At 44.6% G+C, this 6,150-nt stretch overlaps 1 pseudogene; it reads left to right on the top strand.

Moving 5' to 3' along the window:
- Window positions 1-931: 931 nt before the first annotated feature.
- LOC106001050 overlaps window positions 932-6,150 on the top strand; it is a 9,691-nt pseudogene continuing 4,472 nt past the window's right edge.

Genomic DNA, 6,150 nt, shown 5'->3' with positions numbered 1-6,150 from the left:
TAAGGGAGGCTGGGGAATGTGCAAGTGGCACACTTACCTCTCCTTGGATTCCGTCAGTCTTCCGCGGGATGGACAAAGACCCAACAGATATGTTTATGTTTTATAAAAATTAATTTGCAAGGGGGAACCAAGATGGCGACGGGGCTGTAGGGAAACGCCACAGCTCTCCCCAACCAAAAAGAGAGTTCGAGTTCCAACGCTTAATCTCCCCAAGAGATCCACAACAACAAAAAGATGAACACTCAGAGAAAAACAGGAGGTGGAAAATAACAAAAAAGAAAGAGAGGAAAAGAAGAATTTCAGAACAGAGAAGAGCGAAGACCCCTCCCCCAACTTTCACTGGCTGCGCAGCAGCGTGCCAAGCCGTGGCCAGCCGGCCTGGCAGGGGCTGCCGGAGCCCCAGAGACACAGGGGGCCGCCTGCAGATCACCTGTACAGAAGCCCCCTGAGGGACCGGTTTGCAGACCTGGATCCCACCCCCACCCCTCACTCTCCATCGGAGCAGAGAGGCTCTATCCCGCCAAAGCCGCCCTGCACCAGCAGCGCAACAAAGGGAGCTGTCTGCAGACAACCCGCACAGAAGCCGCCTGAGGTACGGGTGTCAGACCCGCCGATTGCAACGACCCAGCGGGGGGCTGCCGGGGTGCCAGAGACACAGGGGGCTACCTGAAGATCACCCGCGCAGAAGCCACCAAGGTACCAGGGTCAGACTCGCCGATTGCGACTACATGGTGAGGGCCGCCGGGGTCCTAGAGACACAGGGGGCTGCCTGTAGCCCACCCACGCAGAAGCCGCCTGAGGCACTGGTGTCAGACCCCCTGATCACGATGACCCAGCGGGGGCCGCCCAGGTCCCAGAGGCACAGGGAGCTGCCTGCGGATCACATGCATAGAAGCCGCCTGAGGCACCGGTGTCAGACCAGCGGATCGCGATGACCCAGCGTGGGCTGCAGGGGGCCCAGTGGCACAGGGGGCTGCCTGCAGATCACCCGTGCAGAAGCCACCTGAGCTTCGACACTGTGGACCTGACAGCTTCGACAGAGGCAGAAACAGAAGAGAATCACACAGAGCCACCGCCACCCAGCCCAGCCTGCAACCACCCCAACTGAACTCGGATTGCAACAGCAACTGACAACCTACACCACACAGAAACAACTAGCTCCAGGGTGAGTACCCCATAGGGGACAGTGTATCCCTCAAGGGAGTCCAGAGCTGGAGGGAATCCCCAGACCCTGACCCAGACTCCTTACTCCAACACCCGGACCACAGGACCCACTAAAACTAGGAATTGTTCGAGAGTTCCACCAGCCTGTGGAGCACACTCTGCTGGCCAGGCTAGAGCAAGAGCGCCCCTGGAAGGGAGCTTAAATGCCCAAGCCAGGAACAGCACCCCTGGGTCAAGACAATGAACAGTAGAAGAAATTTGAACTGTGTACCCCAGGCTGCATAACCTAGGTGGTATACACAGCAGCACAGGCCCAACTGTCATGCTCCAGGCGGGGGCCGGAACCAGGCCTGGGGATCCAGTGCCTGAACAACACAACCAACTACTCCCAACTGAAGTCAAAAGCTGAGCATACGCCTCAGCAGAGGGGAGAAAAACAGGGAACTGCACCCCCTGGGAAGCAAGCCTGTGACAATAAAAGATCTGGAGGCTCAGGACAAGAGAAGCCCAAACCCCATCAAAACCCCACCCATATACACTAGGCTGGGAATTGGGCAACACAGGCCACCAACACCTGATAGTAGGCAGGAGCTCAGACTGATAAGGCGGCCCAGCAGTAGAGTGATAGTCTTGGATGCATGAGTCCCTGGATCTGATTTCTCAGCATCACAAAAGCAAAAAGGGTCAGAAGTGGCGCTGTGGCTCAAATGGTAGGGTGCCAGCCTTGAGCTGAAGAGCTGAGGGACAGCACCCAAACCTAGAGTTCAAGCCCACAACCAGCCCAAAACAAACAAACAAACAAACAATCAGGAGCCCATAGCAGACTCCAGCATCTGGGAGAGTGCATCCAGAGCATCTGATCTTGCCAAGAGCACCCGTAGGAGCAAACACGAGCAGTCTAGGCTGCTCAACCCTTCCAAAGGCAGGAATTGCCAGCAATCTACAGCAGAGAGCCAAGAATCCTAAGTAGGTCAGACCAGCAGCTGGAGGTAGGCTCCCAACAGAACCTAGATCAGGCACAGACTTTCTCTACCAATACAGATTCAGCAACCAAGCCAAGAGTAAAACAAAATTGCAGATTAGTCTCCTGAACCCCCATGCAAAAATCACAGAGAAAAATTACAAGGTTTATCATCACCCAGGATCGTAAGCTAACCTCAATAGCCAGCAGCCACACAAGGGAGAGCCCCAGTGGGAGCAAAGCAGGAATGGAAGACAAAAGCTAAATCCAAGGGCTGCTGGAGGCAATGACTCAAGAAATAAAGCCAGAAATAGATCAGAAACTGAAAGAGAACAAGGATGAACTATCAAAAGAGATACAGGATATCAATCAGGAGATGCATGCAAAAATAGAAGCTGCACAAACCTCAGTAAGAAGTGAGATGAATACCAAATTAGAGGTAATACATACTGATTTCACCTCATTAAGAGGTACTTTGAGAAACAATATCCAATCCATAAAGGAATCCATTTCCTCCATGCAAACCTAGAAGCCATGGTCAACAGAGTGAACAAAATGGAAGGTAGAGTGTCAGATACAGAAGACAGAATACACCAACTGGACCAAAAAGTAACATATGTGGAAAAATCACTCAAATTAAGCCAAAGGGAAATTCAAGAGCAAGCAGATAATGCCAAGAAATTTAACCTTCGTATAATTGGAGTGGACGAAGGTGAGGAAATTCAGAGCAAGGGAATGCAACACCTATTCAACAAGATAATCGGTGAAAAATTACCCCATCTCAAAAAGGAGCACCTTACCTACGTAACAGAAGCATATAGAACACCCAACAAGCAAGATCCCAAGAGAAACACTTCTAGACACATTATAGTAAAAATGATAGCTCTGAATAATAAGGAAAAAATCTTGCATGCAGCAAAAATGAAGGAGCTATACTACAATGGGAAAAAAATTAGAATCACTGCAGATCTCTCCACGCAAACAATGAATGCATAAAGGCCTGGGAAAGCACCATATGAGCCCTGAGAGCCAACAACTGCCAAATCAGACTGATATACCTGGCAAAGCTAGCATTCACATTCAATGGAAAACGGAAAATTTTTAATAGCAAAGAAAAACTAAATGAATACATAAACTTTAAGCCAGCATTACAAAGAATTCTAAGAGGGAGCACACAACCTGAAGAAAGCAACCAGGAACTGGAACCAGCCCCAGACAGGCATTAATCAAAGTCTAACTGAGCAAACACAGGAGGAAAGGAAAGAAGAAAAACTTAGGAAAATGGAATGACAGGGACAACAATACATCTCTCTATACTTTCTCTTAATATTAATGGGCTTAATTCACCAATCAAAAGACAAAGAACTGCAGAGTGGATCAGAAAACAAGACCCATCCATCTGTTGCCTTCAGGAGACCCACCTATCAGCTAAACATACAAGCAAATTTAGAGTAAAGGGTGGGAAAAGGATCTACCAATCAAATGCCCCCAGTAAGAAAGCAGGTGTAGCTATCCTGATATCTGACAAAATAAACTTTTCATTAAAATCAGTACAGAAAGACAAGGTCGGACACTACATATTAATACAGGGAACAATCCAAGAGGAGGATATTACCATCATCAACTTATATGCCCCAAATATTGGTGCACCCAGATATGTTAAACAAATGCTCTCAAACCTACAGAATAAAATAGATCCTAATATGATAATACTAGGAGACTTTAACACACCACTCTCACCAAAGAACAGGTCTACCAACCAGAGGATTGGCAAAGAAGCTACCGACTTAAGTGAGGCCATACTTCAAGCTGAATTAACTGATATCTACCGAGTATTTCACCCTAAAACAACACAGTACACATTCTACTCAGCAGCTCATGGAACTTTCTCCAAAATAGACCATACCATAGTTCATGCAAGGAACTTAAGCAAATACAAATGGATTGACATAATCCCCTGTATCCTATCTGACCACAGTGGAATCAAGCTAGTTCTCAATAACAAAGCATACCGCAGAAATTTCTCTAATACATGGAAATTGAACAGCACACTCCTTAGCAATGCCTGGATAACGGAAGAGATTAGAGAAGAAATAAAACATTTCCTACAACTCAATGAAAATGAAAACACCTCACAAAGAAACTTGTGGGACACAGCAAAAGCAGTCCTGAGGGGCAAATTTATAGCCCTGAGTGCCCACATCAAAAGAATGGAGACAAACAAAGTAAATAATCTCATGCTGCAATTAAAACAGCTAGAAAAACAAGAAAAATGGAACCTAAAGTTACTAGACAAAGCCAGACAACCAAATTTAGAGCAGAGATTAATCAATTAGAAAATCAGAAAATTATAGCCAAAATAAACCAAACAAAAAGCTTTGAAAAAATAAACAAAATTGATGGCCCGTTAGCAAGATTAATTTAAAAAAGAAGACAGGAAACCCATATTAACAGGATTAGGGATGCCACCGGAAAAATCACAACACCTACCCAAGATATCCAAACAATTCTAAGGGACTACTTTAAAAAGTTATACCCTCTAAAGGAAGAAAACCTGGCAGAAATGGATGAATTTTTAGAGAAATACAAGTTGCCCAAACTGAGCAAAGAAGAAGTAAACCAATTAAATAAGCCAATATCCTACAATGAGATACAGGAAGCTATCAAAAGTCTTCCAACAAAAAAAAGCCCAGGACCAGATAGATTCACAGCCGAATTCTATAAGACCTTTAAAAAAGAACTAATACCCATACTCCTCAAGATCTTCAGAGAAACAGAGAAGGAGGGAGCTATCCCAAACTCATTCTACGAAGGCAATATCACACTCATCCCCAAACCAGGCAAAGACCCAACCAAAAGGGAGAATTACAGGCCAATTTCCTTGATGAACACAGATGCAAAGATCCTTCACCAGATTCTAGCTAACAGAATCCAGAAACACATAAAAAAATCATACACTATGACCAGGTAGGCTTCATCCCAGAGATTCAGGGATGGTTTAACATATGTAAGTCAATAAATGTAATCCAACACATCAACAGAGCCAAGGTCAAGAATCACATGATTATCACCACAGATGCAGAAAAAGCCTTTGATAAAATTCAACATTCATTCATGCTAAAAGCTCTGGAGAAAATAGGAATAGAAGGAACATTTCTAAAAACAATAAAAGCCATTTATGACAGACCAATAGCCAATATTATACTTAATGGGGAAAAGCTACAACCAATTCTCTTGAAATCAGGAACAAGGCAAGGATGCCCACTGTCTCCACTCCTCTTCCATATAGTCCTGGAACCCTTGCCAGGGCAATAAGGCATAGGGAAAGAAGAAGTTAAACTATCCCTTTTTGCGGACGACATGATACTATACCTCCACGATCCCAAAAAACTCCATCCCCAAACTCTTAGAAATCATAAATCACTTCGGCAAAATAGCAGGATACAAAATAAACCCACAAAAATCAGCTGCCTTCCTGTACACTGACAATGTACAAGAAGAGAGGGAAATAAAGGGAGCAACCCCATTCACAATAACCTCCCCAAAAATAAAATATTTAGGAATTAACCTAACCAAAGATGTAAAAGAACTATTTAATGAAAACTATAAAAAGTTAAAGAAAGAAACTGCAGAAGACACTAGGAAATGGAAAGACCTCCCATGCTCTTGGATAGGCCAACTTAATACAGTAAAGATGGTAATAGTTCCAAAATTAATATACAAATTCAATGCAATTCCTATTAAAATCCCAATGACGTACATCACTGAAATACAGAAAACAGTCCAAAAGTTCATATGGAACAACAAAATACCTAGAAGAGTCAAAACAATTCCAGGGGATAAAGACAATAATGGGAGGGCTATCCATGCCGAACTTCAAACTCTACTACAGAGCTATAATAACAAAGACAGCATGGTACTGGCACAAAAACACAGGTGAAGCCCAATGGAACAGAATAGAAGATCCAGAAATAAATCCACAGGCCTACAGCCAGCTGATATTCGACAAAGGAGCCAAAGACATA

Source organism: Dipodomys ordii, unplaced genomic scaffold, assembly GCF_000151885.1.
Source record: "Dipodomys ordii isolate 6190 unplaced genomic scaffold, Dord_2.0 Scaffold260, whole genome shotgun sequence".
Lineage (NCBI taxonomy): Eukaryota > Metazoa > Chordata > Mammalia > Rodentia > Heteromyidae > Dipodomys > Dipodomys ordii.
Note: the sequence above shows the minus strand (reverse complement) of the source record. Positions and strands in the feature narration are given on the sequence as shown.